Source organism: Oryx dammah, unplaced genomic scaffold (assembly GCF_014754425.2).
Source record: "Oryx dammah isolate SB20612 unplaced genomic scaffold, SCBI_Odam_1.1 HiC_scaffold_29, whole genome shotgun sequence".
Lineage (NCBI taxonomy): Eukaryota > Metazoa > Chordata > Mammalia > Artiodactyla > Bovidae > Oryx > Oryx dammah.
Genome location: NW_024070213.1, coordinates 93350401 through 93373056, shown reverse-complemented (window position 1 = coordinate 93373056; position 22656 = coordinate 93350401). Strand labels below are relative to the sequence as shown.

Below are 22656 nucleotides of genomic sequence, written 5' to 3'. Positions count from 1 at the left end.
ACACACCCAGGGCCTAAAAGGCCCTTTTGAAAAACAGTAATTTAGTCCATGGCCCAGGATGATGGAAGATACCGAGGAATAAGAGCTCATGCTTTAGAGTCAATTCCTTTGGTTTGAATCTGGTCAAGCTTCTTATTACCTAAGTGATTTGGGACAAGTTATTTAAGTGTTCTGAGCTTCGGATTCATCTGTTAAATGCAAATAGTAAATACAGAATTGCTTTGACAGTTTTTAAAACAGAAAAAAGACATATTAATATAAAGTACTGAGTACTGTGCTCAGCATTTAGTATATTCTCAATAAAAGAAATTATTATTATTGTTGTTTGTGTTACCAGTTTCCAAACATTTAGATTTTTCAAGTCAAGCTGAAAATTTTGATTTTCAAAGACGAGCTGGAAATTTGGATTTTTTTTTTTGGTGAGGAGCTCCCCGTTTTTAAATGTTGGCAAGTAGTTAATTGAGAACAACAACAACAACAAAAATAAATTGAGTTAAATAAAACTGGATTCCAGCCATCCACGGGGGACCTCTGGAGTAAATAGTTAATGCATGTTTGTGCATGGTATGTACCATATATGAGTAAGCATGTATATAGATACACAGCTGGAGAAGGGTGAATTGTCCTAGAGGAGAAGGGGCAGGACGCTAAGTGGCTTGGAGGGAGAAGAGGCCTAAAGCTGTGCCTAGGTCCATGGGCTGGCGTTGTGGGTTGCTTTAGTTGGTAGAAATTGGACCTTGCCATCCTGTTGTTGGGTAAATTCATGTTTCTGGGGTGAGGGAACATTTTCTTCCCTGACCAGCCATGTTAATGCCAGGATTCACAAAGGAAAGGCTGATCCTAGCACTTCCCAGTTTGCATTCAACTCACGAGCATCTGCATGGACCTGTCTTTATTTGAAATATTGATATTTTGTTCATCATGGATTTTCTGCATCAATTTTGATTTTTTAAACTGTTTTATTTAAAATTATGTTTAATGGAAACTAGGTAGGAAGACATAATTTTTTTGAGACAAGAATAGTGTTTTATTCTTTTTATTTTTTTTTTCATTTTTTTTTAATTTTAATTTTTATTTTATTTTACTTTACAATACTGTATTGGTTTTGCCATACATTGACATGAATCCGCCACGGGTGTACATGAGTTCCCAATCCTGAAGCCCCCTCCCACCTCCCACCCCATTTCATCTCTCTGGATCATCCCCGTGCACCAGCCCCAAGCATCCTGTATCCTGTATTGAACCTAGACTGGCGATTCGTTTCCTACATGATAGTATACATATTTTAGTGCCGTTCTCCCAAATCATCCCACCCTCTCCCTCTCCCTCAGAGTCCAAAAGTCCATTCTATACATCTGTGTCTCTTTTGCTGTCTCGCATACAGGGTTATCCTTACCATCTTTCTAAATTCCATATATATGTGTTAGTATACTGTATTGGTGTTTTTCTTTCTGGCTTACTTCACTCTGTATAATTGGCTCCAGTTTCATCCATCTCATTAGAACTGATTCAAATGTATTCTTTTTAATGGCTGAGTAATACTCCATTGTGTATATGTACCACAGCTTTCTTATCCATTCATCTGCTGATGGACATCTAGGTTGTTTCCATGTCCTGGCTATTATAAACAGTATACATCCACACTATTGAACATACAACTATACTCTTTTTTTACCCCCATGCTATGCATTAGGTCCTTGTTGGTTATCCATTTTAAATATAGCAATGTGTACAAGGACATAATATCATTAGAGAATAGTTGCTAAGGAGGTAGGTTCTATAGCTGGATTACCTGAATTTTATTTTTAAATTTGTATTTAATTATTTAGTTGAAATACAGATGATCTGCAGTGTTAGTTTGGGGTATGCAATGAAGTAATTTGACATTTAAATACATTACAAAATGATTACCAATAGAAATCTACCAACCATCTATCCCCATATAAAGTTATTACAGTATTATTGACCATATTTTTATGCTGTGTATTACATTCCCATGACTTATTCATTTTGTAACTGGCAGTTTGCATCCGTTAATTCCCTCACCTATTTGGCCCACTCTGAACCCTCCACCCTTCTGACAACCACCCATTTGTTCTTATTTTTATGAGTCTGTTTTCATTTTGTTTGTCCATTTGTTTTTTACATTCCACATGTAATTGATATCATATGGTAATTGCTTTTCTTTGTCCGATTTATTTCACTTAGTATAATGTCCTCTAGATTCATCCTTGTGGACAAATAGCAAGTCATTCTTTTTTACAGCTGAATAATATTCCACCATATACATATACTGCAACTTTTCTATTCATTCATCTATTGATGGAAACGGGTTGTTTTCATATCTTTGCTTTTGTAAATAATGCTGTGATAACATAGAGGTGTGTATATTTCCAAATTAGTGTTTTTGTTTTCTTTGGAAAAATACCCAGAATGAAATTGCTGTATCCTATGATAGTTTTTTTTTTTTTTTTAATTTTTTGGGGAAACTCCATGTCATTTTCCACAGTGACTATATCAATGGCCATCCCACTGATAGGACATGAGAGTTCTCACTTCTCCACATCATTATTGACACTCATTGTTTGTTGTCTTTTCGATAGTAACCATTCTGGTAGCTGTAAGGTGACATTTCATTGTGCTTTTGATGAATATTTCTCTGATGGTGAATAACATTGAACATCTTTTCATGTGTCTGTTAGCCATTTGTATGTCTTCTTTGGAAAAATGTTTATTCAGGTTCTCTGCCCTTTTTAAAATAAGATTCTGCTTTTTATATTAAGTTTCATTAGTTCTTTATGTATTTTGGATCTTAATCCTTTCCTGCTGCTGCTGCTGCTGCTGCTGCTAAGTTGCTTCAGTCGTGTCCGACTCTGTGTGACCCCATAGACAACAGCCTACCAGGCTCCCCCGTCCCTGGGATTCTCCAGGCAAGAACACTGGAGTGGGCTGCCGTTTCCTTCTCCAGTGCATGAAAGTGAAAAGTGAAAGTGAAGTCGCTCGGTCGTGTCCGACTCTCAGCGACCCCATGGACTGCAGCCTACCAGGCTCCTCCATCCATGGGATTTTCCAGGCAAGAGTACTGGAGTGGGGTGCCATTGCCTTCTTCGTCTTAATCCCTTACTGGATGTCATTTGCAAATATTTCCTCCCCTTCAATAGGCTGCCTTTTGTTTGTTGATGGTTTCCTTTGCAGTGTGAAAGCTTTTTAGTTTGATGTAGTCCCATTTGGTTTCTTTTGTTTTGTTTGCCTAAGGAGACTGATTCCCCCCAAATATTGCTACAACCAGTGTCAAAGAGTATGCTGCTTATGTTTCCTTCTAGAATTTTTATGGTTTCAGGTCTTAAATTCAAGTCTTTAATCTATTTTGAGTTTATTTTCTTACATGATATGAGAAAGTGGTCCAGTTTCATTCTTTTGCATGAGCTTTCCAGTTTTCCTGGTATCATGTGTTGAGGCTGTCTTCAACTTTGTATATAGTTGCCTCCTTTGTCATATATTAATTGACCATATTAGCAAGGGTTTATTTCTTGAACATCAATTCTGTTTCATTGATATATGTTTCTTTTTGGTGCCAATACCATACTATAGACTTGTAGTATGAAATCATGAGCAAATAACCTCCAGCTTTGTTCTTCTTTCTCAACATTGTTTTGGCTATTTTGGTCTTTAGAGGTTCCATACCAATTTTAGGTTTATTAGTTTTAGTTCTGTGAAAAATGCCATTGGTAGTTTGATAGGGATTGTATTAAATCTGTAGATTGCCTTGGGTGGTATGCAGTGTTAATTATTTCAATCTGTGAGCAAGGTATGTCTTTCCATTTGTCTCTGTCATCTTCAATTTCTTTCATAAGTGGAATTGTTTTCTTAATTTCTCTTTCTGATAGTTCATTATTAATGTATAGAAATGCCATGGATTTCTGTATATTAATTCTGTACCTGCAACTTTACTGGATCGATTAGTTCTAATAGTTTTTTGGTGGAGTTTTTATGTTTTTCTATATAAAGTATAATGTCATCTGCAAACAGTAACAGTTTTACTTAAATTAGATTCCTTTTGTTTATTTTTTTCTCTGATTTTTGTGGCTGGAACTTCTGATACTAGTTTGAATAAAAGTGGTTAGAGTGGGTATCCTTATCTTTTCCCTGATCTTAAAGGAAATGTTTCAGTTTTTCACCGTTGAGTATGATAATGGCATGGATTTGTCGTATAAGATCTTTATTGAGGTGTGTTCCCTCTAAACACACTTTGTTAAGAGTTTTTATCAAACCCTTTTTCTAGATCTATTGAGGTGATCATATAACTTTTATCTTTCATTTTGTTAATGTGGTTCAGTTCAGTTCAGTTCAGCCGCTCAGTCGTGTCCAACTCTTTGCAACCCCATGTACCGCAGCACGCCAGGCCTCCCTGTCCATCACCAACTCCCGGAGTCCACCCAAACCCATGTCCATTGAGTTGGTGATGCCATCCTCTATCATCCCCTTCTCTTCCTGCCCTCAATCTTTCCCAGCATCAGGGTCTTTTCAAATGAGTCAGCTCTTCGCATCAGGTGGCCAAAGTGTTAATATGGTATATCATATTAATTGATTTGTAGACATTGAGCCATCCTTGAGTCCCTGGGATAAATCCCACTTGATTATGGTATATGATTCTTCTAAATGCTTTCTGTTTGTGAATATTTTGTTGAGAATTTTTGCTTTCATATTCATCAGTGATATTGGCCTGTAATTTTCTTTTTTTGTGGTGTCTTAGTCTGATTTTCAGTTCAGGGTGATGCTGGCCTTGCAGAATCAGTTTGGAAGCATTTCTTGCTCTTCAGTATTTTGGAATATTTTGAGAAGGATAAGTGTTCACTATTCTTTAAATATTTGGTAGAATTCACTTGTGAAGCCATCTGATGTTGGACTTTTCTTTATTACTGGTTCCATCTCATTACTGGTAATTGGTCTGGTTTGATGTTTTATTTCTGATTCAGTCTTGGAGGATTATATATTTCTAGGAATTTATCTGTTTCTTCTAGGTTGTCCAATTTGTTGGCATGTAATTGTTCAGAGTAATAGTAGTTTCTTATGATCCTCTGTGTTTGTGTGATATCAGTTGTAACTTTTTCTTTCCCACTGATTTTATTGATTGGACTCTCTTTCTCTTTTTGCTAAGTCTGGCTGAGGTTTGTCTATTTTGTGTATCATTTCAAAGAACTAGCTCTTAGTTTCATTGATATTTTTAAGTTATTTTTTTGGTCTCTATTTCATTTTTTTTTTCTTCTCTTATCTTTATTATTTCTTTCCTTCTAATAACGTAGGTTTCTTTTTTCTTGTTCCTTTTGATGTAAGGTTAGGTTGTTTATTTGAGGTTTTTTTTCTTTGTTTCATGAGGTAGGCCTGCATCACTATAAATTTCCCTCTTAGAACTGTTTTTGCTGTATCCCACAGATTTTTTAATATATTTCCCATTGTCTCAAGGTATTTTTTGATTTGCTCTGATTTCTTCAACGAGCCATTGGCTTTTTAGTAGTATATGCTTTAGACTACATGTGTTCATGGTTTTTGTTTTTTTTTTTTTCCAGTTTTTAACTGGTAGTTAATTTCTAGTCTCATACCACTGTGGTCAGAAAAGATTATATGATTTCAGTCTTCTTAAATTTATAGAAACTTGTTTTGTGGCCTAGCATGTGATCTATTCTTGAGAGTGTTCCACATGTACTTGATAAGAATGTGTATTCTGCTACTTTTGGGTGAAATGTTCCATATATATTAAATTCAGTTGGTTTATTGTGTCCCCTAGGCCAATGTTTCCTTGTTCATTTTCTGCCTGGATGACCTGTCCGTTGATGTAAGTAGAATGTTAAAGTCCCCTACTATTGTTGTTTTACTATTACTTTCTCCCTTTATATCTGTTAATATTTGTTCTATGTATTTGGGTATTCTTATGTTGCATGCACATATAAGTGTTATATCTTCTTGTTGGATTGATCCCTTTATCATTATACAATCTGTTTTTTGGTCTCTTTTTAGGGCCGTTGTTTAAAAATCTGTTTGATCTGATGTAAGTATTGCTCCTTCAGCTTTCATTTCCATTTTTATGGACTATCTTTTTCCATCCCCACACTTTAATCTGTGTGTGTCTTTAAATCTGAAGTGAGTCTTTCATAAGCAGCATATATATGGATCTTGGTGGTTTTTTTTTAACCATTCAGCTACTCTGTGTCTTTTAATTGGAACATTTAGTCCATTTACATTTAAAGTAGTTATTTATAGGTATGTGCTTCTAGCTATTTTGTTTTCTGATTTTTTTTTTTTTTTTGTAGTTCTTTGTTTCTTCTCTTGCTCTCTTCCCTTGTGGTTTGATGACTAGTATTATGTTTTGATCCCTTTCACTTTCCTTTTTGTGTATCTATTTTAGGTTTTTGGTTTATGGTTACCAAGAGGTAGGAATGTGTGGGGGGCTGGGGTGGGGGATGTATTGTTTTAAGTTGACAGTGTCTTAAACTTGAATGCATTATAACAGCCATATATTTTAACTTTTAACCCCCCACCACATTTTGTTTTTCACATAATATTTTATAAGTTTCAATTTTGTACCTTTGTTAACTTACTGTAGATATAGATGATTTTACTACTTTTTTTCTTTAACCTTCCTAATAGTTTTATAAGTGGTTGATCCACTACCTTTACTTGTGTTTTCTTTTACCTGTAAGATACTGACCTGTGCAATTGTCTTATTTCTAAGACAGTTGTGGCCTTTTCTTTTCTACTTAGTGAACCCCCTTTAACATTTCTCATAAAACTGGTTTAATGGTGATGAACTCTTTAAGCTTTTGCTTGGCTGTAAAACTCTACTGTTTCTTCTATTCTGCATAGATTCTGTCTTTATTTGAAATATTGATATTTTGTTCATCATGGATTTTTCAAATTCATTTTTATTTTTTTAAAATATTTCCTTAAAATATTACTTGTCTAAATATCTGAGTTTTTGGTGCCCCCTTAACCTTTGTGTCCAAGGAAAACCTCATTTGCCTCATTCTAGTCCCTGCCCTCACTTTTCACTTTCATACATTGGAGAAGGAAATGACAGCCCACTCCAGTGTTCTTGCCTAGAGAATCCCAGGGATGGGGGAGCCTGGTGGGCTGCCGTCTATGGGGCCACACAGAGTTGGACACGACTGAAGTGACTTAGCAGCAGCAGCAGCAGCAGCAGCAGCAGCAGCAGCAGCAGCAGCAGCAGTCCCTGCCCTAAATCCTAGCCCCAAGTCATGGTTTAGTGGATTGTCCATGTAACAGGCTGTCTGTTGGAGGCTAGAACTCAGCCCCTATAGCTGCCCAAGGGAACATAATCACCCCACAGAGCAGGTGGATGCTGGGGGATGCAGACCAATTTTGAGTGTAGCCAAAGTAAACAGTCTTTAAGAGACAGATCTACTGGAGGAGAGGAGGGGAAGAGCAAGACATTCCAAAGGCAAACAGGAACTGTTTCAGAGTCTTTATTCTTTTGGATTCTTGGCACTTCTTATTTCTCCAGTTCCTTAGGAAGGAAATGCACAGACCAGCTTCCAGGGGATCAACTGTGACTGTCATCCCCCCAAGCTTACAGCATTTCCTCTCTTTGCTCCATTATAAAAGGAACAGAGATTTGATTCAGAGGAGCTCAGCTGTTAATGGAGAAAACTATTTTCCCTGAAGCATCTCTCATCCAAAAGTGAAAGTGAAGTCGTTCAGTCGTGTCCAACTCTTAGCGACCCCATGGACTGCAGCCTAGCAGGCTCCTCCATCCATAGGATTTTCCAGGCAAGAGTATTGGAATGGGTTGCCATTGCCTTCTCCAAGGCTTCCATGAAATCCCAGCTCTGGGTCTGGAACTGCCTGTGGGGCCTGGCCTTGGAGCTTCCAGGCAGGACAAGATCTCAGGTGGTGGGGTCTGCCTGGGAAGCTGCAGGCCTGCTAGCTGTATTTCAATCAGTGTGGCTCGACCTCCATTCCCGTGGGCTAGACAGAGCCACTATGGGCCCTGTCCCCACTATGGGACAGAGTGGCTGCCGGGCAGACACCTGCAATGTGCCCACTGTACTCCAAGTCTTCAAGTAGATGTATCTCATCCGACCTAGAAACCCTGCCTGCCTCTGAACTGAAGGGCGAGGTCTGGAAATTTGGCTGAATCAGTAGGCGTTCTAGATGAGCTCAAATGTTTCAGACGCAGAAAAAAAGAGACCAGTAGATTGAACTTCTCCATACCTTCCACCCAACTTAAAAAATGAAGTATTGCTGATACAGTCGAAGCTCCTTTAAATAATTTAAGTGTCTACCCTTGAGAGAATGGATATATAAGTGAAGGCATGTTTTAGAATATTCTTCATCAGGCAAACACATGAATCAGAGCTATCTGATTTATCTGTCATCACAGATAAATCTTAAATATTATTGACCTTAATTCTTTCCTTGAGTGTTTCCTAAGAAGCTTGAACTGACTTCCCTATGAGAGTTCTCAGGTTAGGACAGGACTGAGAGTTCCTACTTTCTTTTCTTTCTTTCCTTCTTACTTCCTTTCCTCTCTCTCTCTTTTTCCTTCCTATTCTCTTCTCTTACCTCTTCCAATCTTGGTTTATATTCTTCCTGCCTCTCCTGTTTCTCTTCTTCTTACTCATTCTTTTCACAGGAGAAATTTGGGGTGTGGGTGTAAGTATCCAGGGAGGTGTGTGTGTGGGGGGGGGGTGTGTGTGGTGAAAAGGGTTAATACCTAGTGTGTACCAGACCATACTGGGTGTTGTCCACACATTGCTTCACATAGTCAATCCATTATTGTCCCCATTTTAAGAATGAGAAAACTGAGTCTCAGAGAGGTTGCAAAATGGGCCAAAGTTCTACAGACTATAAACAACTGAGAAGAGAGTTGAATTCAGGTCAGCATCTGAGATCTGGGCTCTGCCCACTTCCCAGCACACAGCCTGCCCCATCCCTCCAGCCCTTTCCTCTCTCCTGCCTTTTCTCTCCTTCCTTCTCCAAGTATATCTCCTTCTACAACGATTTCTAGTTATTATTATTCTACTTCCTGTTATACATTTCAAGGACCCCTTAAGCTACAGTTTATCAAATGCTCTTGCAAACAAGAACTTCTTTGGTCTTAACGACCCCTATGAGATAGGTGAGGCCCCACTTTACAAAGGAGAACCTGAGGGGCTGGGAATACGTTGAAAGCCACATAGCCACGGGCTGCTTTTCTGTCTCTGACTCCTGATGTTTCATTCATCATGAACTTTTGATGTTAATTTTGATTTCATAAGAATATTGCATTAAAATGTTACTTACTTATCTGATGGGTGGGTTTATTTGATATCCTTAAATTTTACACTAGAAGTGATCCCTCACCATCCTCACTCTAGTCCCAGTCCTGCCTGTCTTTATCTAGCACAGTAGCCTCCCTTATCCATGGGTTTGTTTTCCATTGCTTTAGTTACCAACAGTCAACATCAGTCTGAACATGTTAAGTGGAAAACCCCAGAAATAGACAATTCCTAAGCTTTAAATTGCACAACATTTTGGGTCACATGATGAAATGTCGCATCTTGCAGCTCTGTCCTGCCCGGTATGTGAATCATCCCTTTGTCCGGTGCGTCTCCCCTGTTGGTTACTTAGAAGGTGTCTTGGTTATTAGATCAACTGTCATAGGATCACAGTGCTTGTGTTCAAGTCACTTTCATTTTCTTTTATAAGGACCCCAAAACACAAGAGTAGTGATGCTGGCAATTGGGATATTCTCTTACTCTGCTTAATATTTCATAAATAAAATTTTCTCAAAAGTATTTATGTATAGAAAAAGCATATTATCTTATATATGTATCTGGGGCTTTCCAAACAGCACAGTGGTAAAGAATCCACCTGGCAATGCCTGAGACACAAGAGATGTGGGTTCAATCCCGGGGCTGGGAAGATCCCCTGGAGTAGGAAATGGAAACCCACGCCAGTACTCTTGCCTGGAAAATTCCATGGACAGAGGAGCCTGGTGGGCTACAATCCATGGGGTTGCAAAAGAGTTGGACACCACTGAGCTCACACACACACACACACACACACACACACACACACACACACACGCTCCTTTTCTTTAAAGTTGCTCAGTTGTGTCCTGTTCTTTGCAACCCCATGGACTATACAGTCCATGGATATCTCCAGGCCAGAATACTGGAGTGGGTAGCTGTTCGCTTCTCCAGGGCATCTTCCCAACCCAGGGATCAAACCCAGGTCTCCCACATTGCAGGTGGATTCTTTATCAGCTGAGCCACAAGGGAAGCCCAAGAGTACTGGAGTGGGTAGCCTACCCTTCTCCAGCAGATCATCCTGACCCAGAAACTGAACAGAGTTCTCCTGCATTGTAGGCGGATTCTTTACCAACTGAGCTTTCAGGGAAGCCCCTCACACACATACATTTATAGTATTATCTATATTTTCAGTCATCCCTTGAGGGAGCTTGGAACGTATCCCCCACAGATAAGGGGGAATGACTGTACTAAAATTACAGTGTTTGCTTCTGGTGAGGGAAGCATGTGAGAATTAGTTTTACAACAGTGCCGCCTGGCCGCCTTTTCTGACACTCCATTAGTTTGGTTCAGAGAGACTCACTCCCCCAGGTCCCCTATGGGAACCTCATCTGGTGAGAATAATTTTGTAGGAGCAAGTGAGTCCCTGGGTCCGTGCAGGAAAACTGATGCCTTAAAAAGAGGAGATGCTTTTTTCCACAGGGCCCCTGCTGTTAGCCGGTGCTCAGCACTTCGAGCTAGTTAGCACAAGGAAGTCTTTTTCTGAGAGGGAACTATTTGGGAATAAACTTCCATGGATACCTCCTCACACACCCCTCCAACCCCCTCCCTTGGCTGTTAGCCTTTAAGAAAATAGAAGGAACAGCTTGATGGGGGTTTTCCTAGAAAAGCCCTTCGATGGGCCCATTATAGAAAAGAAGCTGTTTTTGTTTTCTTTGATTAATCACAGTGTCTTGTTTCCCAAAGCAAATGTGGCCTTGGATCTTCCAGTGAACACAGCCACAAAGGAAAGGCCATGGTTGCCTGGAGCTTGACAAGGACCCTGAGACTTTGTTGGGATGGGGCCAACTGTGGCTCTGTCCTCAAGGACTCAGCTCTTCATTTCTTACCATTGACGTGGCTCAGGTTACCCATTTCCTTTGTGTTTTTCTGCCAGTGTGAATAAGAGAAATATTAGCCTTTAAAGATTTCTTTACAGTTCCTTGAAAGCTGGCTGGTTGAAGGCAGCCAGAGAATTATATAACAGCAAGCCTCATTTAAAGCGACAGTGCCTTTCTATAGGACTGTGGGGTTGTTTTTGCTATAAATTATAAAGAAAAAGATACAAATTTTATGAAAAAAAGATAGAAGGACCCTCCCATTTTTACTTTCTGTTCTTTCACTGAAGGGATACAATTTCTAGGGTGTTAATTTTTTTTTAAAAGATACAAAACCTCTTTCAAGGAAGATAAAAAAATCACATTCATTAACCTCAGGCAGTCATAGCATGCTTAATCATGTTTGAATTAAGAAGAAAAAAAATAATGAAGAGAAAATCTTTCTAAAGCATTCGTTTGTTTTAATTTAAGAGTTTTTGTGAAATTTTATAAATATTTAGCTTTTTTCTCTTTCAAATGGAACCAGACCCTTTGAGGTAGGGAAGGATTCAAGCATCAGATAATCTACTGCTGCAGTGTTTTCTGTGGTGCTTGAATACCTCTCAAAGTACCCACCATGCATTAATTCAACTGTTATTTCCATACATTCTTGGTTTGCCCTTCTCTACCTTTCCATTTTAGAGATAAGAAAACTGAGGCTCAAGGTTTCTGTGACATGCCTGGCAGCACGCAGCTCAAGTGGAAACCACGTTCTGCGAGTCTGTCTTCTCTGGCATCACCCTCAGAAGGCCCCCGTCTCCTTTCCTCTGTACCAGCAGTACTCAGCCAAGAGCAGCCCTGCATTTCAGGGGACATTTGACAACATCTGCAGGTATTTTTTGATTGTCACAACTGGTGGAGGAGGGTGCGGTGTAGGTGCCACTGGCCCTCAGTGGTTGCAGGGTAAGGATGCTGCTAAACCTCTGGCGGGGCACAAACGGCCCCTACAAAGGTGCCAAATGCAGTAGAGCAGAGAAGCCGCGGTCTGCATCAGAGGGAAACTCCGACCTCCGGGAGCTGCCAGAGCTCCTCTGCCCAGCGGCAGGCTTGGCCTCTGTCCTGCGGCCGCCATAGGAGCCACTGTCCGGAATGCCCTTTGGCAGTGGCCAGGCGTCCCCTGCGGAGTCTCCTGCGGGACATGCAGTGCCTCGGCTGGGGCTGATGTGTGTTATAATTTATAGTCACAGGGCGCCTGTCTTCATTTAGCAGCAAGCCCGCTGGCAGCCGCCCTGCTGGGGAGGAAGCAAGTTCCACAGAGGCCCACAGCCCCCGCCAGCTAACAACCCGAGGTATTTGGGGACGGCTGCTGCTTGGAGGCACCTGGGAATAGGCGGGGGTGGAGATGGCGCTGAGCACGTGGTCTCCCTGACCAACCCATCCGTCAGCGGCGGCCCTGCCAGAAGATGGCCTATTGAACATTTCCAGGAATAGCACTGCCAAGCCTGTCAACTGCTTTCTTGGAAATACACTCAATAAGGATGGCGGGCCTCCAGCAGGGAGAGCGGAAAGCCTGGCCTGGACTGCAGGGCTCAGAAATGTTAGTGCAAGGCTGCAGGCCCTATCAGTGCCTTGGGGAAGGGAGCAGTGCTCCCTGGGCTTGGGAGCCTACCAGCTTCTGGGGTCATTGAGAAATGTTTTCAGCCTGGAAGGGAGAGGACCACACCTTTCAAAAGGCCAGGCCCTGCTGACTTCTGCAATCTCGTGACCTTTAGATGCTTGCTGTGTTCCAGCCACCAGCAGACTGGAAGGCTCTCCAGCTTGGAGGCCAGGTATTAACTAGGTATTACCTGTCAGCAGTGACGGACCTCAGTGTCATCTGGGGAGCCTTGGCCATCACTCCTTTTCATGTAAGCTTCACTCCCAAGTAGAGCCAAAGCGGCACAAGAAAAGCAGAGTGTTCCTCCCCCCTCACCTTGCCCCCAGCCCCCGCACCATCCTTTCTCAGTCTCTGTGAAGACAGAGCAAGTTACAGGCAAAGATGTGACAACTGAAAGAAAAGTAATGTAATCCACCCTTCCGCCACACCCCTGCAGAAGTAACCTTTCTCCTCACAGAGGCCTGACATTCCTGTTGAAATTTGACCACTTGGGACCCTTTGTCGTCTGAGCTACAGCCTTCTCTAGCCTCTGGGGTGCCCAGGCTTGGGGATGCCCTAAGGAGACCAGCTGCCTTCAAAGAAAAACACTTTGAAGATGTAGGCAGTATAAAAAAGCAAGAAATGAAAAACTACTGTCTGCAGGGTTCAGGAAGTATTGGTTCCTCACCCTTTAAAAGTAATAATAGAGTTACAAAGTTTACTGCAGAGCTGGTATGGGACATCTTTCCATTTCTAAAAGCCACCAACTTGCAGGACAAACATTATTCGAGGCCCACACTGAGCTACAGTTAGTTGGCGGTAGGGCTGCCAGTCCCTGGAGGAGGAAATAGTCACCCACTCCAGTATTCTTGCCTGGAGAATCCCATGGACAGAGGACCCCACCAGTCCATGGGGTCACAAAGAGTCAGACAGGACTGAGGTGACCTAGCATGCACCCAGGGCTGCCAGTATATTCTAAGACACCCAAGTACATTTAAATTTCAGAAAACAACAGATACTTTTTTCAGTATAAGTTTATCTGAAAGTCAAATTTATCTGGGCATTGTGTGTTTTTATTTGTTAAATATTGTCACTTCTCTTTGGAGGATAGTGACCTTGTTGTTAATAACAGGGAACATCAACACAGATTTAGCACATATAAAAAATCATAGAAGAGGAAGAAGGCAGGAAAGGAGAAGGGTAGCAATGAAGGAAAGAGGAAGATCAAGAAGAAAGGAAGACAGATATAATGAAGGAGAAAAAAAATCTAAGTGAAAGAGAAATGGGAAGTACTGAGAAACGGGATGAAAACATCTCTGAAGGACCTAAAATGCTTTATAATGATGACAGTTCACAGGCTGCCATTTCCCTGGGAAATGCCGTTTCCTTAGCTAGCCACTGTTTCTGGATCTTCTACAATTCTTTGTTCTGTCTGATAAAACCCACAGTGACCACTTGGGAGAAATGACTCCTCAAGCTCCAGTGGCAGTATGTAGGCCAATATTACCCTGGAGGCATGCTGAAACCAAACCTAAGCCTCTATCCAACCCTAAAACCTGCCTGCCACCCACTCACCCCACCCACCCACACCCACATTGCTGTCATCAGAGGACTGTGGATTTTCAAAGAATTGTAATCTGAATAATACAGTGGGGCTAGTTGTCACAACTCCATAAATTTTTGTTTCCAATGATGTTTCAGAAAATCAGCTTCTTTTGCCTCGGGGTGAAAGTGGTGAGGAGCAGGGTGTGCATGCCAGCAACGATTTCCTGAATCATTAATCCCCTTATTCTCTGACTTGCAGAGGGTCACCAGGTTGGCCTAACCTAAAGAGAAGAAGCCTTGATTGGCTTGTAGGGGGATGAGAGAGGCAGGCCTCACAGGGAGACGGTGTCCTGGTGATGGTGGTGGTGGGAAGGAGGGGACCCTGCCTAGGAGCCTTCCATCACATGTGTGTCCTGGCAAGTGGAAATGGGGCTGCATTTGATTACCTGGGCCGCGCTGTTACATGTGTAACATCAGAGCGGCAGAATAGGTATCCCCATAAACTCCAGTGGGGAGCAGAAGAGCCTGACCAGTGACCCACTGTGTTGTGATTCTATTCCAAGCAACTTCTCAGACTGTGTCCCTTTTTGACATTGTCATTGCAACAGTAGCTAACACTCACCAAATGCTGCCCTGCAAAAAGTTAAGCTCTTGTTTCAAAGTCAGTTGATTGGTGAGTTTTGGGGCTGAGATTTGCCTGCAGTCTGCCCAATTCACAGCTCAGAATTCACCTTTGTCCCTCCAGGGAGACTGCAGAGGTCAGATCCCAGCACTATAACTTACTAGCTGTGTGACCTTGGGTAAATTACTTAATCTCTCTGTACATCTGCTTCATCATCTATAAAATGGGGATAAAAATAGTATCTAGCCCAAGCAGTTGCTATGAAGATTTAAGGAGTTTGTATCAAGCACTGAGAACCCAGTATTTCACTTCTCATTTTATCCAATCCTCCAACACTTCTTAAAGCAGCTAATATTATTATCCTTATTTACATAAGAGGAAGCTGAGATCCAGAGGGGCTAATTAGCTTGGTCAAGGTCAGTAAGTAAGAGAGCTGAGATTCAACCCTAAACAGACCGATCCATTTGTTGTTGTTCAGTCGCTCAGTCGTGTCTGACTCTCTGTGCCCCCATGGACTGCAGCACGCCAGACTTTCCTGTCCTTCACCATCTCCAGGAATTTGCTCAGACTTATGTCCATTGAGTTGGTGATGCCATCTCATCCTCTGTCATCCCCTTCTCCTCTTGCCTTCAATCTTTCCCAGCATTAGGGTCTTTTTCAGTGACTCAGCTCTTCGCATCAGGTGGCTGAAGTATTGGAGTTTCAGCTTCAGCATCAGTCCTTCCAATGAATATTCAGGACTGATTTCCTTTAGGATGGACTAGTTTGATCTCCTTGCTGTCCAAGGGACTTTCAAGAGTCTTCTCCAGCACCACAGTTCGAAGCATCAATATTGTTCAGCTCTCACATCCATACATGACTACTGGAAAACCATAGCTTTGACTATACAGACCTTTGTCGGCAAAGAAGTGTCTCTGGTTTTTTAATACACTGTCTAGGTTGGTCATTGCTTTTCTTCCAAGGAGAAAGCGTTTTTTAATTTCATGGCTGCAGTCACAGTCTACAGTGATTTTGGAGCCCAAGAAAATTAAGTTTGTCACTGTCCATACTTATAGATTCTGCCTCCTACCTGTATACTTTTATGTGTTCATTTCTTAGTTTCCGCCTTTTATAACCAGGGCGTTGTCTGGTGGCATTTTTATATACTTACACTTGTGAACAAGGTACAGTATCTTCCTTAAAGCCACCTGATACATATTCTTCATAGTACAGTTGCTCAGAAGCTTCAACTTCTCTGAATCTGCTCTCTGACTCCACCTGTGGATAGTGATGCTAGTATTCGGGCTAGGCTAGGCTATAGGGTAGTAACAAATATCAATGCTATATCACAACAAAGGTTTATTTCAGAACGCGTAAGGAACTTTCCGCTGTGCATTGACCTCGTCACTGCACAAGCTGGCATGGTCACAGCCAAATGACATAGAAGAAGTGGAGGAGACATTCCCATTAACCTACATGGCCTGGCATTCACACCTGCCTCGTCTACTCACAGTGCTTTAGCAGAATAGTCACGTGGCCCCAGATGCTAGGTGAAGTGAGCCATGTGGATTTTTTCACCTCCACCATGTGGAGGTGAAGTGAGTGTGTGGATTTTCGCCTTCCCAGAGCTCTACTGGCCTCTACCTCCATGAATAAACCCAGCTATGGTCTCAAGTTAAGAACAGTTGCTCAGTTCAGTTCAGTTGCTCAGTCGTGTCCGACTCTTTGCGACCCCATGAATCGCAGCACGCCAGGCCTCCCTGTCCATCACCAACTCCTGGAGTTCACCCAAACTCACGTCCATCAAGTCAGTGATGCCATCCAGCCATCTCATCCTCTGTCGTCCCCTTCTCCTCCTGCCCCCAATCCCTCCCAGCATCAGGGTCTTTTCCAATGAGTCAACTCTTCGCATGAGGTGGCCAAAGTATTGGAGTTTCAGCTTTAGCATCAGTCCTTCCGATGAACACTCAGGACTGACCTCCTTTAGAATGGACTGGTTGGATCTCCTCACATTCCAAGGGACTCTCAAGAGTCTTCTCCAACACTACAGTTCAAAAGCATCAATTCCTCGGTGCTCAGCTTTCTTCACAGTCCAACTCTCACATCCATACATGACCGCTGGAAAAACCATAGCCTTGACTAGACGGACCTTTGTTGGCAAAGTAATGTCTCTGCTTTTTAATACGCTATCTAGGTTGGTCAAAACTTTCCTTCCAAGGAGTCAGCATCTTTTAATTTCATGGCTGCAATCACCATCTGCAGTGATTTTGTTGCTAGCTTCTTTATTAACCAGATTATGCGAATCCCTTTCTTATTAATTATAGTTATGCATTTGTTTGAATTGAAACCTCCTCGTTTGTTCATTCAATAAATATTTATCAAGCGTTCCCTCTCTACTAGGTAGTTTTAGGCCCCTGAGAATATGTCAGTAAATGAAACAAAAGAAAACCACTTGCTTTCTTAGAACTAGCTTTCCAGCGGGGAATGGAGGAGGGTAGATACTTAACCTGAAAAATAAGAAAGTGATAGGACATACTAGGCATTGGTATGTGCCATGGAGAAAGATAAAACAGGGAAGAGGGGATCAAGGTGTGAATGTGTATGTATCTGAGCACTGAGGGGACAGCTTTAAATAGGATGTCTGGGAAGGCATTCCTGAGAGGGTAACATTTGAGCAGACATCCAAAGAATGCAAGAGGGCTCTGGGGTAAAAGGATTCTAAGAAGAGGAAGTAACTGGTGCAAAGGTCCTGGGGCAGGAGACTGGCTGGTGGATCAGAGGGCTGCATGCCGCTAAGACAGAAAGCAGTAGGAAAGATCAGGAAGGGATGAGGGTGGGATGCATTGACCCTTGAGGACCTTGTTACCTATAAGGACTTGTGATTTTATTCCTGGTTTAAAAATCTCCATTTTCTCCTCCTTGTTCTAAGAACCTGGTCCCTCCCCTACGCTCCCCCCCCCCCCCCCCCGCCCCGCCACTTCCCAATGCACACACACTGTTCTTCTCTCAGCCCCCTTGCAGCAGTGCCTCTCAAACCTGAGGGACATCAGGTCCAGCTGGGGGGGGCGGGTAACGTCAGGTTGCTGGGGCCCACCCCAACCCCGAGTCTCTGTGGTGGGGCCTGAGAACCTGCTGCTCTGACAGGACCCCAGCTGATGCCAGTGCTGCTGGTACAGCACCCACAGTTTGAGACCACGGCCTAGTGCAACATGCCCTCTCTTGCTTTTCCACTCATTTCCTCAGGAAAGGTTGCCTGGATTCCTGGACAGCACCGACTGCGTCATTTGTGAGGTCCAAAGCAAAATGAAAATATAGACCCCCTTGTTCGAAAAGCAGGACAGAAAGTCTGATTGAAGGTAAAGTGTAAAGCTTTTCCTTTTAAAATATTTTATTATTTATAAGATTTTATGAGTTTTCCTTGTTAATTGTTGGTTTATCTGAAATTTTGTATGAAGGTGGTGTTCTATCAAATGGAACAGTATTTACATTTAATTCCTATTTCTAAACCCATAGATATTTGGTTTGCAGCACTGCAACCATTTTCAAAACCAGAAATTCTTAATTCTTTGAAGAGTTTTAATAAGTCCCTGATATGCTTTATTGCAGCATCAATGTGTATACCCTTATTTTGTAATAATTTACTGACAAGCTGTACTACCTGAGTGCACAAGTGTCCTGGTACTCAGATTAGAGGGTTAGTATTTGTGCAGATGCCACAGGGACAGGCTCCGGGGAGAAACGAATAAGCCTGCTTCCCACCATGGGTCCCCGTGGCGCCCCCGGAACCCCTCCCCTCTCCCACAGTCGCCTCCGCTGGCCCCACCGCTGCATCTGCTGCTGCTGCCGCCGCCTTCGAGCAGCCTGGGCCCAGGTCCCAGGCAGGGCTGCCTGCACTGCTCCAGGTTCTCTGGACAGCCCCAGGTGTGTACATGCTCGCCAGACGGCCAGGCCAGCCGCTTGGTGCTGCCCGCTGCCATATACTTGTGCACTCCAGCCCTCACGTGTGTGCATGAGCACCTGGAACAGAGGCTCTGCTCACACGCAGGCTCCATTGTCCTTTCTGACCTCACAGGTTCAAATATAACATCATTAAAAATTTCAAGACACTGACAACAGAGCATTAAACCGAGCACACTGTCCCGTCTGAGTACACCTTGTTTGCACACCCACAAAGCTGGTCTTGCTCCTGGACTAAGTGACTTACCCTAGTTTTGCCCTTGGAGCATCTTATATTATTCTCTAGCAGTGTTGCAGTTCTCTAGCATCTTATATTATTCTCCAACATTCTAAATGATTTAATGTCTGTTTTCCCCCTGGGCTTCCCAGGTGGTGCTAGTGCTAAAGAGCCTGCCTGCCAGTGCAGATGTAAGAGGCATGGGTTCGATCCCTGGGTCAGGAAGAGCCCCTGGAAAAGAAAATGGCAACCCACTCCAGTAGTCTTGCCTGGAGAGTCCCATGGATAGTGAAGCCTGGAGGGCTGCAGTCCATAGGGTCAAAAAGAGTTGGACACAAAAAGAGATGGACACAACTGAAGTGATTTAGCACTCACTTAGCTTTTCCCAATAGCAAATTATGACCCATTGGTCAAATCCTGCCAGCTGCTTGCTTTTGTAATGAAGTTTTATTGGAGCATATCATCACTCATTTATTTTGGTATTGTCTATGGCTGCCTTCATATTATAAGGCAGAGATGAGTAATGCAACAAGGAATATTGGGCCCAGGGAGCCTAAAACATTTGCTGTCAGTCTTTTATAGAATTTTGCACTAGACTATAAAATCCCTGAAGGTAAGAATGAGGTCTGTCCGGAACAATGCCAGGCATACAGAAAATGCTCAGTCAATACTACTTGTTGAAAAAAATTATTAAAAAATGAATACAAAGAGAGCCTAGTATTTTTTAAAGTAATTTATCTTAAAGAAAACCATGTAAATTTTGTTTGATTTTTTTCCTAAAAAAAATTATTGTAAAATTACTTACCACACTGCGAGACTGACTCTCCAGGGAGATGTAAGGTGTTTGTCGAATACCCCTCTGACATGTTGCTGTACACCTCAGACTGAAGAAGCACAGGCATTGAAAATACATTATTCCTCATTCTGTAATAGTTATTAAGCAAAGTGTGGGGCTAGCCATTATGACAGGAGTGATAATTCACCCTTGTATCTCACCCAAGAGACTTTTAGGGGCTATCGAGCAAAGGAGAAAAGACTCGCAAATACATACTATATAGATAAGCAACTATGATAAATGGCATTCAGTGCAGAAGGAGATTTCTGGATCAAATGCTGTCGTCTTTCAGAGTCAAGACACTTTACTTTGGGCTGTGAAATCAGAAGTTTCTCACCAGCCATTCTATTTGGTCTCAGATTTGACCTCTGTCCTTCTTCCGCTTTGCTGTGCACTGCAAGGAGCTAACTCCTGCAAGCTCCATTTCCCTGGCTATGCTGCCAGCTGGTTCCAGCTCGATTCCATCAGTGGGAGGCCCCAGAGAAAGATCGTGTAACTGGAGGAAGGAAGGAGCTGGGGCATTTCTCCTCACTTTCTGAGCCTATACAATGAAAAAACCAACAGAGGGTTTTCACAGGGTTTCTATGAGAATTAAGTGAGATAAGGCATGCAAATGCTTATACCTTGTATATAAAATAAACACTCGAGGAATAGAGCTGTTGTTGCTTTTAGCCTTGCTTAGGTGAGTGGGAAAGAGCACAGTGATCAATTAGTGACGTCTGCCAAGAGTGAAGGGTTGGGCATTCATGCTGTGTGAGCAGAGTATTTACCAACCCTGATCCCTTGGAGCTGTATTGTGGAGATAGAACTAAGAGAAACTGGCAGATGGATTTACAGACTGGTAAGGTCTTGGGAGAAATCAAAGAATTGGGATGGTGATACCAAGAATAGATACAGGCAATGAACGAGAAAGAGAAAGTTTGGGAGAGAGGATTATGACTTCATTTTTAGATAAGTTGTTGGGCTCTTTCCAATTACCAAAAAGCAAAAACCCCCAAACCAAAAATGAATACACTTAACACTGCAAGAGATGTGGGATTTTGATAAAAATATATGTGTGCAGTTGAGTTAGCAAAGAAAACCGTCTCAGCATCCACACACTCAGACCTCACGATGAGACCACAGCAATTCCAGTTACTGTATTCTGGTCTCCTCTTGAGAGGAAAAACCACCATTCTTTGCTTAGTGATTCTTCCCTGCTCAGGATTCTCTTTCTGGTTCTATCTTGTTTTCCTCTTCTTGCCTCTGTGCTGTGGTTATATTCTTTGTGTCCTGCATTCAGAATGATCAGAGTGGGTATTTACCATTTAGCACAGGGCTTCCTTAACTGGGTTGCATTCTCAGTTCAGGCCACCTCATAGTTTCCTTAAGTCTGGCCCACACTGGATGTCCTTGGCTTGGCATAGCAGCTGTGGCTGGCATAGCAGTCACCTGACAGAGTGTCAAGGTCCACCCTTCTCAGAAGGAGCTGTGGAACCAGTAAGTTTCATGGTGTAGATGTGGTGAGTGAGCTGGAGATGTCATTGAGATCTCCATGGAGCTGAAAAGGTCAGATTGGGTCATGGTTGAGAGAGCATTGAGGAGACTTGCTTACTTCTGCTTTTATATATCTCATGCAAATTCGATCATACAGGATCAAAATCTGTCCAAGGTGCAGGGCAAAGAAGTCAGAAATTATTTATGAAAAAAGGATGGTTCTTCCAGTGGAATCCAGAAAACTAGACAGTTTGCAGAGGAAGAGATTATTACTGTTGTTTATAAGTCACTCAGTCACGCCTGACTCTTTGCAACCCCATGGACTGCAATCCACTAGGCTCCTCTGTCCATGAGATTTTCCAGGCATTTTCCAGGCAAGGATACTGGAGTGGGTTGCCATTTCCTTCTCCAGGGGATCTTCCCAACCCAGGGATCGAACCTGGGTCTCCTGCACTGCAGGCAGATTCTTTACTGACTAAGGTACAAGGGAAGCCCTGTTTACTGTTACTTATAGGGACATAACTAATTTCTTAGAGGAACAAGCTAGAAATTGGCTTGGAAGGATAGGTGTGGTGAGTTTAGGGTTTTCTTACTGCCTTGAGAGCAAAATAGTCTATGCTTCAAGAAAACAAATAAAACAACTCAACCCTCTGTGATTCTTCCCAGAACTCTTCAAATCTGAGACATCCCTCACACCATTGGAACTTAAGGAGCCTAGAGCTTGCAACACACATATTTCAAGGGTAAGTTGATACGAGTTCACTTACGTGTATTTCTTGAAAACAAAGAGAAAGGAAAAAAAGAGAGAAGGAAAAAATTAAAAGAAAAACACAATATTTTGAAAATCTGTTATTGATGGAGACAGATGGGAGCTGTAAGAGCGCAGCCTTACCCTTACTCTTAAAAATTCCAGTTGAGGACAAAGAGGCCGATTCTTTAGGCAGCTCTACCTGATAGATGGATCTTTTTCTTTTTGTTGTCGTTAGTTGCTCAGTCATGTTAGTAGTTAGTTGCTCTTCCAACAACACAAGAGAAGACTCTACACATGGACATCACCAGATGGTCAATACCAAACTCAGATTGATTATATTCTTTGCAGCCAAAGATTGAGAAGCTCTATACACTCAGCAAAAACAAGACCGGGAGCTGACTGTGGCTCAGACCATGAACTCCATATTGCCAAATTCAGACTTAAATTCAAGAAAGTAGGGATAACCACTAGACCCTTCAGGAGTGACCTAAATCAAATCCATTATGATTATACAGTGGAAGTGACAAATAGGTT

General features: G+C 42.3%; 1 long non-coding RNA gene across 1 annotated transcript; it reads left to right on the top strand.

Annotated features, from left to right (window-relative positions):
• The first annotated feature begins 11333 nt into the window (after positions 1–11333).
• Positions 11334–22389, top strand: LOC120858373. Its single transcript, XR_005719850.1, has 3 exons — positions 11334–11996; positions 18130–18242; positions 22038–22389. It is a non-coding gene; the product is annotated as an uncharacterized LOC120858373 (long non-coding RNA).
• The last annotated feature ends 267 nt before the right edge of the window (positions 22390–22656 follow it).